This window comes from Amblyomma maculatum, unplaced genomic scaffold (genome assembly GCF_055883805.1).
Source record: "Amblyomma maculatum isolate TAMU_Amacu unplaced genomic scaffold, ASM5588380v1 scaffold_13, whole genome shotgun sequence".
NCBI lineage: Eukaryota > Metazoa > Arthropoda > Arachnida > Ixodida > Ixodidae > Amblyomma > Amblyomma maculatum.
The window spans coordinates 6,644,586-6,657,454 of NW_028146738.1; positions in this window are offsets into that span (position 1 = coordinate 6,644,586).

The following is a 12,869-nucleotide window of genomic DNA, read 5'->3' on the forward strand; positions in this document are numbered from 1 at the left end:
GATAATTTCTTGTGTGATATGTGCCTCACTACTTCAGTGTTTAACTCTTAAATGGTGACGAAATTTTTGAATGCCTGTAGCTTATAGCAAAAGCAAGGACAGTGGGGTGAAAGCCTGAACTCTCAATCAGGAAAGATATGCGATATGCAAAAATAGCTTACCGGTCAAGCTTCAAGTGAAGGCAGTGTGGGGTGTTTGCACGCTCTTTACTTCAATTAAGAAACTGACCATACAAATATTTCAACTTATCTCTGTGGCCTACAGCATACAGTAAAGAAGCTAAAGCAATCAAGCTGCTCTTTCCATGCAGCATAATGATTATGCACTGCTGGTGGAAACTGCACAACATATATTCGTGGAGTTGCACATGCAGCTTTCCTCAATGCCTCTCGCGTGACGCAGCCTACAGTTACACTGAAAAATATGCCAAATAAAATACATTTCCTTGCAATATGATGATTCAGCATATATGTGTATAGTGTGCATAGCTTCAAGATGCAACACATACTGTTGGTATCGCCTCTCATAAAGTACTAGGATTTGTGTATCTCTTCATTAGTCTAAGATCACCGATTCAATCCTTTCTTTTTTTTCTCTTTATTTGACATTGAGACGGACAACATTTGCAAGTGTCATTACGCAGCAGAAAGCTTCAATTCAGAGTAGTGCAGTTCAGCAAATTTTTGCTATAGTCTCAGGAAACTTAAAAATGGTGTATATAGGTGTAGATGTGCAAGTCAAAACTCAAAAGGCTGTAGGAGCTGTTTTGCTCAGCCTATCCTTGTGCTGAAAAAGAGAGTCAGGCTGGTTGGTTATAATGAGTCGATTAAGTGAACAGTGCTCTAAGATAGTAAGGGAGATAAAGAAGCAGAATTGTTGTCATCTTCTCTCCCATCCCATCTGTTAGTGCTGTTCAGTCGTTTGAGAATTGTCTTTCTGTGGTCTTTACAAGTGAATATGAGCTCATGAAGTTTAGTACTGGAGTTGGCTTTCACATTTCTGCTATCACATTTACTTTTCCTTCTACAGATGAAACTACAAGCCAGTTCTTCATACAAACTTGTGATGCCTAATGGTGGTAATAGTGTGCAGTTATAGTGAGTTGTCTCCATTCATATGCAAAACACAATGTAAGGGAGATTTTGATCGCCAGTTTGACCGTCATCTGCTTGGCAGGCAACACATCAATGTTGTGCACACAGCCTTTGTCGTGCATCTATGGCTGCGTCCAACTTTCAGAAACGAACGGTTGAAAGAGAAGCAAATGATGCTATTAGATCTAGTTGAAGTATCTCGCTTTTGACATTGCTTTACAGTAACCTTGATATGTCGAGTAGTTGTTGCTCAGCGTGCATGTTGTCATATAAAGATTTCTTCATAATGAATGGAAGCAAGCACTTTTCTACTAATGTTGAAAATGTGCTGCAAGCCAAGACCAAAATTGTGAAATATGAAAAAGTGTACCTGTCGCAAATAATCATGAAGTAATCATTATATGAAAGCTCTAACTTTGACCTCTTTCATATTGGAAGGACCTACACAGTCTCAACGACTAATTTTTTAGCATGCAAGCATGTACATGGCCACGTAGTTTGCATGCTCTCTTAGAGCATCTGTTCACGCACTGGCTCCATGTGCTTCTACAAGCTCGCACAAATACGTGACCAGCTCATTCTCATTCAATCTTGCACAGTGGCTGTGCGTGCTTCTGTGAGCTCGCTCATGGGCTCATTCAAACTCACAAGAACTTGTACAATCTCATGCGTTCCTGCACAGTGGCTCTACGTGCTCTCATAAATCCACGTTTAATCTACCAAGAACTCACATATTCTTATACATTCTCATTCGCTCTCACACTTTCTTGTACAGCTCACATACAATTTTTTCAGTAGGGTAGCCTTGTGTATGCAAGAACCAAATTTAGGTCCCAAACATAAGGACATACTCAAAAACTATACAATCTTCCGTCGCAACCGAGAGCAAGCTCTCAGGCTCTCAAGTGGCATTGCCATCATAGTAAACAATGGAGTAGCAGTTCGAGAACACAGACTTAAAACTAAGTTTGAAGCTATAGCGGTGACCTTACAGGCTTTTAAAACAATAACTGTGTGCTGCATATACTTAGAGCCACACCTTAAATTTAGTATTCATGAATTAGAAGATCTCTTAAAGCAGCTTCCAGAGCCATTTTTAATAGTAGGAGATTTTATTGCACATTCCGTCCTTTGGGGCACTAGAAAAACAGATACGAGAGGCGAAGTCATAGAGGATATTATACTGTGTAATAATATCTGTTTCCTTAACGCCGGGAAACCAACCCGTTCAGGGAAAAGGAGCTGTATTGATTTATCTCTCAGCTCACCCTCTATTTTACAGATCTTAAATTGGACGTTTTAGATAATCCATACGGAAGTGATCACTTACCCGTACTAATCAGCTTAACATCTTCACCACAAATCATCCCATCCAAGCCGCGCCGCTGGAAGCTGCATTTAACCGATTGGGCACTGTTCCGAGAGAAGGCCAGAATAGAAAAAAATTACTTCAGATAAATATAACATAGACGGATTAAATGATGCTTACACAAATTGCCTCCTTACTGCAGCACACAATCAATCCCCCAGTCCTCTGGAGTGGTGAAACAAAATCACAAAGTCTGGTATTTAAAAGAATGTAAACAAGCAAAAAAGGACCAAACCATACCATGGGGAATTTTTCGCAGGTACCCAACACAAAGCAATTTCTTAAAGTTTAAAAAAGGAAGAGCCAAAGCCCGATACATCCCCCGCCGCGCCAAAAAAAACCTCCTGGCAGACTTATGTAACATCAATAAACAGCTCAAGAAAATCAAAACAAATGTGGGAACAGGTTTGAAAGCTAAATGGCAGCTACTCTCCATTCACCATTCCCCTTCTAACAGCTTCTGGAGTACAGACACTATACAAGAAGAGGCCGACATTTTAAGTGAATATTTTTCTGCAGTTTCCAGTTCATCACACCACACTCAAATATTCCTAAAATAAAAAAACAGCAGAGAAACAAAAACTCCCAACAAGTGGTGGTACAAAAGAATCATATAATAGCTTAATTACACTACAAGAAATAAAAAATATCCTAGCACCCGGTAAACAGACTGCACCTGGTCCGGACCACTATTCCAACGAAATGCTCGCCCACCTACCACAACCTGCTATAGAGGCACTATTAAAATTTTTCAACAAATCTGGGTCATAGGAAAATTGCCAGAGGCGGGAAAAAAGCTGTTATACCATTTTTGAAACGTGGCAAGGAGCCGACATCTCCTGGTAGTTATAAGCCCATTGCTCTCACCAGCGTTTTAGCAAGATCATTTGAAAGTATTTTAAACATCAGACTGACTTTTGTTTTAGAATCTCACGAACTTTTAAATATTCACAGTGTGGTTTTAAAAAAGGATGTTCAGCAGCTGACCATCTCGTTCGTCTCGAAAACGCTATCAGAGAGGCTTTTATGCACTGACAGCATTGTCTTGCCATTTTCTTTGACCTTGAGAAGACGTATGACACAACTTGGAGGTTTGGGATATTGCGCGACCTGGCAGAGTTAGGCATACGTGGCAAAATGCTAAATGTTTTAGGCGACTTTCTGTCACATCGTTCCAAGTACATCTTGGAAACACTTTGTCAACAATTTTTCTGCGGGAGAATGGTGTACATCGAGGGTGCATTTTAAGCACAACACTTTTCGATGTAAAAATGAATACGATTAGCAAAGTAATGCCAACTTCCATAACGTATTCACTCTATGTGGACGACCTGCAACTAGCCTACACATCGTACAACATGTCCACATGTGACAGACAAGTCGAAATAACAATAAATAAGCAAACAAAATGAGCCAGTGATAATGCGTTTAAATTTTCTCCGCAGAAGACAGTGGCAGTTATGTTCTCGCTCAAACAAGGCAATCCAGCCCACCCCTACCTTACACCTAAACGGAATCAAATTGCCCATAAACAATAACCACAAATTCTTAGGGCATTACTTTTACCAAAAAATTCACTTTTCTCCACCCCATACAAGCACTAAAGTAGAAATCCCCCAAATTTCTAAACATTGTGAAGGCCCTTCCAAGTAAACATTGGGCATCTGATAGGGTATGCCTTTTGCATATATATCGCTCTGTTGTGCGCTCCTGCTTGGGCTATGGAAGCATATTTTATGGATCAGCTAGGGAAACATATTTAAAGAAATTAGACCCAGTGCTTGACTCGGGCCTTCGCCTTGCTTGTGGTGCGTACAGAACGTCTCCTGTGGATAGCCTCTGCGTGGAAACTAACCAGCCTTCACTGAAAGATAGACGAGCTTTACTGACATGCGCATATGTCCTCAAAACAAAGTCACAAAAAAAACACCTGTGCTATTCAATAGTCACAACTTTCCCCTACAGAGTCATTTTCACAAATAGACCTCCGTCAAAGAGACCATTCATAATGCGGTTCGAAGTGATATGTTGCAAACTCATATTCTGGACACATTAACGGATATCGCTCAAAACAGCAGCCCTCTACCGCCATGGTACAATTTTCCCACAATATGTGACCTCACTCTCACACAGTTTCCAAGCACTAAAACCCCACAAGAGCATATTATTCGGGAATTCCGTAAACTTCAGGAAGAATACAGAAGCTTCCCAGAGTTGTATACCGATGGATTGAACACAGCTGTGGACACGGGAAGTGCAGTTGTGCGAGGAGACTCCGAGAAAATAATAAGACTTCCCCACTTTGCATCTATATTCACCGCCAAATCCCATGTCATATTGGTTGCCGTAGAGAAAAGAATAAAGAGAATGTTACAAATAGCAATATTTACACAAACTACCTAGCCGTCCTCACAGCTCTAAATCCAAGAAATACAGCCGCTCCTTTTCTCGGAGACATAATACACAGTATAACAACAGCTATTGCTCGAGGATATAACAAAATTCTGCTGGATCCCGAGCCACGTGGGCATTAGAGGCAACGAGAGAGCAGACACATGTGCTGCTAAAGCCCGTGAAAAGCCAAGCCAATCAAGAGTATTAACATACCCTACAAAGACTGTATGAAATTTGTTCATCGCTAACTAAAAGAAAAATGGCAGACTTCTGGCAAAGTGGATAACAAACTACACTTAGTAAAGCCCATTTTGAAAGAATGAATGTCGTACCGGCATCAGGAACGTTTCATAGAAGTAATACTATGCCGCCTCCGCATTTGAAAAGCACACGACTCATAATTTTCTTCTGACAAAAAAATACAAACCTCAATGCGAAAAATGTTGAAAACAACTATTAACCACGTACTATACTCATGCGTAGGTCTCAAAACACTAAGAAAAAATATTTTAGCCCATTTTATAAAAAACACATTCATATAAACCCAAAACTGATTTTAGGCGAAGATGGACTTGTCGATTTGTCGTGTGTTTTCAGTTTTCTAAGGGAAGCAAATCTCTTACACAAACTGTAGAATAAATCAAGAGTGCACCAGTAAACAAATTAAAACCTCATGTTTTCCGCATCATTGCGTTAGCAGCTTAAAGCCCATAAAAGCCAACAAAACCCGTTTCCTAAAAGAAGACTTTCTAAACAAACTGTAGTTGAAACACACCCAGTTTCCCAAATTTCACAAAATAAATTAGCCTTGCTCTTGGCGCATGATAGCCTTAGTTGCTATGCGCCATAAAACCCCACTCAACACAACACACAACTCTTTACTGTAATCCTTAATCCAGCAGCCGTGTTTTCAGCTAAGATACCTCCTCCCGTTGGTGTTGCATGTTCTTCTTATTCATTTAGAAATTCTAGGAACTGCTTCGAAAATTCTGCATTCGCATTACCAAGCTTTAGCCCTTGCTTAATTGTCCTGGAAGTCCTTATGCGAATTAGGTTGTTGAATTTCCTAATGAAATCCTCTATGGGCTAAACATTCTTGCATATAGCCACTTCTTGCTCCCTGTAAAGAAACAGCCTTTTACTACGTCATCTCCAAAAATCTGAAACTTGAGGTCCACTCAATTTTTTGAAGGAAATTGGTTTCTTGTTTGCACTCGTAACTTTATGCATTGCTTTAAGTGTGACATTCTCACGGTCGATATCTCAAGCAGCTTCGACAACCCCAGAATGTACATGCCCAGAGGGAGTTAGGAAACCTTATGAGATAAATCCATTCCTCACATTTTCATCAAGTGGGGAAAATCAGACACAAAAAACAGTTGCCTCCTGTTTCTTACATTACAGGAAGAACCTAACGAAAACAAAAAAAGCATTGGAAGAATTAGATTCACATGTTTATTCAAAAATGATTACAAGTTCATGTTTGTTTCCTTCTCAGAAATACAATTCACTTAAAAGACAAAAAGCTTGCCGTGTATTTCAAAATGTCGCCCCATGCTCCGGTTCCAACTTGCACCATCACAGTTATTATGTCCACAAATAAGCCGGCTTGTTCGGCAAGAACGACAGTCTCTACAACAATTCCGGACAATAAGGTATCTCCCTTGACATTGCCTTATAAAACAAATACTTCCATTTCCCAGAAAAAGGCAAGTATTGTGCAGCGAATATGTATAGTTTGAATATTAAACCTGCATATTGTCACATGGTCGTGACAAGGCCGATAGCAGAAATGAAGAGTCTTGGAGTGTAGGGAAGAAACTCTTTATCGGGCTGACTTGCGCCCTCAAAACAACTAAGCAACTCGGCGGCGGCGATAGCAACAAACGTGCTTGTCGATCGTCAAAATAAGAACGTCCGTCGCACTCGTCAACGCTCAATAAAAAGGCTGCTCAGAACAATCTTGATAACCTTGCAAGCTGCTTCTAGCACAACCTGGACCAATGTAAAAACATATGCGAGTGATCGGAATCTTCGAGACAGATCTCGGCGCATCGTTCGCGACAAAGAAAATGATAACGCGTCGTATCGCGACAACGAGCATGAACAAACACGGAATACAGAATTGATAAGCACGCCAGAATCACAATAATAAGGCCGTATGCCAGCGGCCGTAGAACAAGAACAAATACAGATTTAAACAGTGCACGGTAATATATTGACAGAGAGCAGCATACCGGTGCATTGTTGAAAGAGAACAACAATTCCATGGTCTGCTGCACGCCTTTCTGCTCATCAGTTGCGTGACTACAGAGGTCGACAAAGACTTCAGTGCCTCTTGAAGGAAAAAACAATATGGCAGACACTTAAATCTTTACTAAAATTCTGACACTAGTCAAGGACTAACAAGTCTATATAAGAAATTATTACCACAATATTTTCTAGTTTAGATATATAGATGGATTTATTGATAGGAAAAGGCAGAGAGGTTGGCCCGAATAATTCAAATCTGGCCTGCTACTCTGCACTGGGGAATGGAAGGAGAGAAGAAAGAAGGTCATGATGGGTGACGATGTGGGAGAAGGCATATGAAATATATATACAGACACAGCAGCTTGCTTTACAAACGTGAATCAAGTCCACTGGCGCTCAAATAACGGCAAAGAGCGCGCACTGCCTGGATGCCCTTCCCCTTGTCCTGCCAAGCGCCCAGCAGCAATTCCTCCGACAGAGGCCTCTTGTCTAAACGCTTCAAGCAAGCAGCTAGCACATTTCTTTCGTTCGCATACTCTGGGCACACCAACAATACATGGTCCACAGTCTCTGGGATGCCACAAGTTAAACATTCCGGTGAGTCCATCTGTCCAATTAAATGTAAGTACTTGCGCGTGAAAGCCACGTTTAAACGAAGTCGATGTATCAAGCATGTCTGATGACGCGGAATATCACGCGGAACAGTAAATTTAAATGTTCGATCAAGCTTTCTTAGACGCGTGTGTCGGGCGTCTGGTTGAGCCCAGTAAGTCGCTGTAGCAATATTCATATAACTCTTTAGAAGACACGTCGTATCCGCTCTTGAAAAAGGCACAGCTGTTTGGAAGCCATTGATGAGAGCGCTTTTCGCTTCAACATCGGCCTGCTCATTCCCATGGAGGCCGCAGTGGGCAGGAATCCATTGAAACATTATCATGTGGCCTTGCAGCTGGGCAGATGTGATGAGCTCCGTAATATTTAGTGCCAGGGACTGATAGGCAGTGTGGCGTAAGAAGTTTTCCAAAATTTGTAGTGCAGTCTTCGAGTCCGTGAATATACACCATTTTTGAGGTGGTTCCCCACATATATAGCGAATAGATTCCCGAATGGCTACAAGTTCGGCAGCGGTTGATGTAGAGGTATGTCCCAAAAGGAAATGCAGAGTCGTTTTCTGAGCTGGTATGACCACAGCTGCAGCGGATGCCTGTGCTGACACAGATCCATCGGTGTATACGTGAATATAACTGGGATATTCTGACCAGATGTGTGCCAGAGTAAGTTGTTTGAGTCCACTAATTGGTACCATAGATTTTTTTAGTATTCCGGGAACACGAAGGTGCACCAAAGGTTTATCCATCGTCCATGGTGGTTGGGTGGGACGATATGGGAGGGCATATCCTGTCGGTACTTGCGACTGATGGCAGCGGAGTGCAGTTGTAAAACTGCAGTCCGGCCTCTCATCCAGAATCTTGCTGAGTGGGTGAAAACGGTGTCTTGTAAGTGCTCGTAAATATACACGAAGTGGTTCGTGTGACAAGTATATGGACATTGGGCGAGCGTGTGCCTCTTCAATTGTGCCTTTGTTAGAGGTGCATCTGGGCAGTCCAAGGCATATTTTCAGTGCCTGCGCTTGCACGCTCTCTAAAGTCCGCAAGCAGGAAATGCTCATACTAGAAAGTACTGGGAGATTGTACCGGATGTAGCCAACAAACAGCGCCTCGTAAAGCCGTATTAAGGAGTGCTCAGTTGGACCCCATTTGATGCCAGCTATGTAACGAAGTACATGGCAAAAATTAATTAGCCTCTTCTTCACCATAGCAATATGTTTCGACCAAGATAGTCGGCGGTCAATAATTACTCCCAGGAATCTGTGCCTGGAGACGTATGGTATTACGACTCCATGAAGGGTAATCGGGTAGCGGCTGACACATTTTCCCGTAAACGCTATCACTGCACACTTTTCTGCCGCTAAAAATAAACCTTGACGCCGTAAGTACATCGATGTTGATGACACAGCTCGTTGCAGTCTCGCACGTAGTTGTGGGCGCGTCGAACCAGAGGCCCAGATGCAGATGTCGTCAGCATATGCACTGATGTGGATGTTAGTTGGCAGTTCACTCACCAGGCCAATTAGCGCAACGTTAAATAAAGTTGGGCTGAGAACTCCTCCCTGTGGAACTCCACGACCGACCTGAAAGTGGGTAGTATCTCCTTCAGGCGTAGTCATGTAAACAGAGCGGCCGCTGAGATAGCTTACAATCCACAAGTACAGTCGGCCACCAACTCCCACGTCGTCAAGTCCATCAAGAATAGCTTCATGGAGGACGTTGTCGTAAGCTCCCTTTATATCTAAAAATGCAGCAGCTACTAGTCGACGGTGACGCTTTTCGTGTTCTACTGTCGCCACAAGGTCGATGACGCTGTCAATGGAAGAGCGTCCGCGGCGAAATCCAGTCATCATATTCGGATAAAGATCATTACTCTCTAGATACCACTCAAGTCTTGCCAGCACCATGCGCTCCATACCTTTTCCAACACAGCTTGCTAGGGCAACTGGCCGGTATGAGGTAAGTTCGAGAGGAGGCTTTCCAGGCTTCAAAAGAGCAACCAGGCGGCTAATTTTCCAGTGTTCAGGAACAGTACTAGAAGCCCATATATCATTGAAGTAATTAAGTAGTGCAGTTCTACCATCCTTTCCTAGGTTCGATAAGGTTGAATATGTAATCCCGTCAGGACCAGGTGCAGATTAATGCCGACAAGAAGCAAGAGCGGCGTCTAATTCAGCTATTGTAAAGGGCACGTCGTATTGATCATTCGGCGAAGGTGGTGCAAAAACCTCTGAAATTGGTAACTGTGCCTGGTTTGTGCCCACAACCATTTTACAAAAATCTTCAGCTACGTCAACTTCATTGCGGCGTTGGTAAAGGGCCAGGGCACGAAAAGGGTGCCTTTCTTGCGGAGGTGTGCGCAAGCTTCTCGCAACATGCCAGATACGCGACAGGGGCTTACGGGGATCCAGTGATGAGCAGAACTGTCTCCAACGTTGTCGTCCTAACCTCTCCAGGTGACGCAGAACTTGTCGTTTAGCTCGGCGAGAAAGTGCGAGATCTTGCGCGGATTTCGTTCTTCTGTACTTCCTTTCAGCCCGCCGACGGATCGCGCGAAGCCGCTCGAATTCCACGTCGATGCTGGACACTGACACCGGCACACTAACATAGCGAGTGTTCTCACTGAGAGAGGAAGTAATGAGTCCTTCTATTTGAGATGGTGACTGGAGGTCCACGCTGGAAGTCTCCACCGCTGCCCTAAAGGCGGGCCAGTCTGTGTATTGCACACGAGGTGAAGTGGCAGGTGCAAACCACTTGATGCATATGTACGTTGGTATGTGATCACTGCCATGTGTTTCCACATCACTACACCAAGAAACGGAGGGATGGAGGTTTCTGGAAACAAACGCCACATCCAAGCAGCTGCTGTAGGTTGTTCCGCGTAGAAACGTCGGTGAGCCGTCGTTTATATTGACGAGATCTTGCGTATGCATAAAGTCTGCCAGGTCTCTTCCTCTATTGCTCATTATTGCACTACCCCACTGAGGGTGCTGAGCATTAAAGTCCCCCACAATAATACGAGGAGCTGCACAACACTGGATTATTGAAAATAGATATGATTTGTCCAAGCCATCTCTCGGTGGAATATAAGCGCCAATTACAGAACATACTCGTCCTTTCAGGGTTAACGTCAAACAAATGTAGTGGTTCGTGTTGTGGGGCTGCAGAGCATGGCGGACGTGCGCAATGTCTTGGCGTACACATACCAGCACTTTGCTTGTTTCGTTAGCTTCTCTAGACCATAGCAGAACATATCCAGAAAGGCGGAAAGCAGCCGGCATGTTGGGCTCACAGATCACAATCACAGGAAAGCGGTACTTCTGTACCCGCTGTCGGAAGTCACTCAGCCGACCACGCAGGCCTCGAGCATTCCATTGCATCACAACACTGCGGCGCAAGTGCATCGTCACAGAGGTGGGGTTAATTTGTTGCGCCATTGTGAATTATTGCAATGCCGCCAAGAGCGGCTCAAATGCGTCCAAAAACTGAACAGCAAACTTTACTGTTTGTGTGTTGATGCTGGAGAGCAGCACCCGCATTGAACGAACCAGCTGTTTCAGCATTTCTTTTACCTGCTGGCTGTCGGGGTTGTCGGAATTTTCAGTACGTGTGGCAACCAAACTGGGATTATGCCTGGCGTTGGCCTTTGATGGTAGAGCTGGCCACTCAACATCAGAGGCGGTAGGTAATACAACAGCCTCTGTCGGATCCTTGGCCTGTGACACTGTCTGCGACATTACAGCAAGAGTACTCTTAGCGGGATTAGACTCAATCTGTTGTGGCACCTGAGCTGACGTTAACTCTGAAGTTGACTTATCCAGGCTAGGCTTGCCTTCCGATTCCTTGTGTCGGCGTCGGGAACGGTGCTTGCGACGACGAATAGACGCGGCCGCTTCTTGATGAGTCGAGTTATCTCTCACCATCTTTTTTAGTATACGTTTTTCATCCCGAATTTTAGGACAGTCCTTAGCCGTCGATTCATGGGCACCCGAGCAGTTCGCACACTTGACAGTCTCCGTCTCGCATGCTTCATGAGGATGCGTACCGCCGCATCGACGGCAGGAGACCTCGTTTCGACAAACGCCGCTCACATGTCCGATCTTGTGGAATTTGTGGCACTGAACAGGTCTTGGAACATACATCCGAACTGGGTGTCTCACATAGCCCACTTTAACGTGTGATGGGAGGGATTCAGTTTCAAAGACTAATTTAATGCACTTTGAGCGGCCGAATCGATGAACATCCACAATGCGCGCCGTAGATTTGATCAGCGTGCAGAGATCGCTTTCACTTATCTCGGGGTCAACGTCGCTGATTACACCTGCAGTAGTCTTTTTCCCATGTGCAAGAAAGGAACGGACCGGCATGTTGCCTAGCGCACCAATTCCTTTCAGCTTGTCCACTGTAGCCTGGGATTTGACATCCACGGTCAGGACATTCTTCCAGGGATTAATTCTGACTTCGTCAACTTCACCGGGAACCAGCTGGTCGAGAAACTGCGTCAGGTGCTGTCTGTTTATCACATTCAGATTCGCCGTTGCCGTTGTTGGTACGAAGGCCACGGAAAAGATCCCTTGCTTTTCAGCATTCTTCTTTGGTGTCTCACTCATTACTGATGTTGGGCGCAGCTTCCTTTTCAGGCGGCGCGACTGTACAGGCGTGTAGCCGTTGTCGGAATCCATCTCAGTCACGGTGGAGTCATCTACCGAGTCTGGAAGCTCCACGTCCGCGACGTCAAGGTGACCCGTCGAGTACGCTGTAGCCTGTTCGATGGTGGCGGGTGGGCGCAAGGGTCGTGCGCCCGCCATCCCGAAGGATGTCGAGATCACAAATAGTTCACAGCGATATAAAATCCAGAAAAGTGGAAGAGCGCTAGCTTCAGACGTTCGGAAACCTCCACTTCTTCCTTTCTAGTTTATTACCTGGACGAATAAGTTTAGCCGAAATATTTTTGGAATCTACGAGACAGTGCCGGTCTCGTACGATTACGATTTGTTATAACAAATCGTAATTTCCCAGATACAGCACTGCAACTCACCCGCTGATTTTTCATTAAGGTGTTACGACAATTTGATCTCATCTAGAAGCAGTCCTCGGTGGCAGGTGTATTTATGCATGGTTTTCGTCTTCTCTTGCAAAGTAGAGAATACC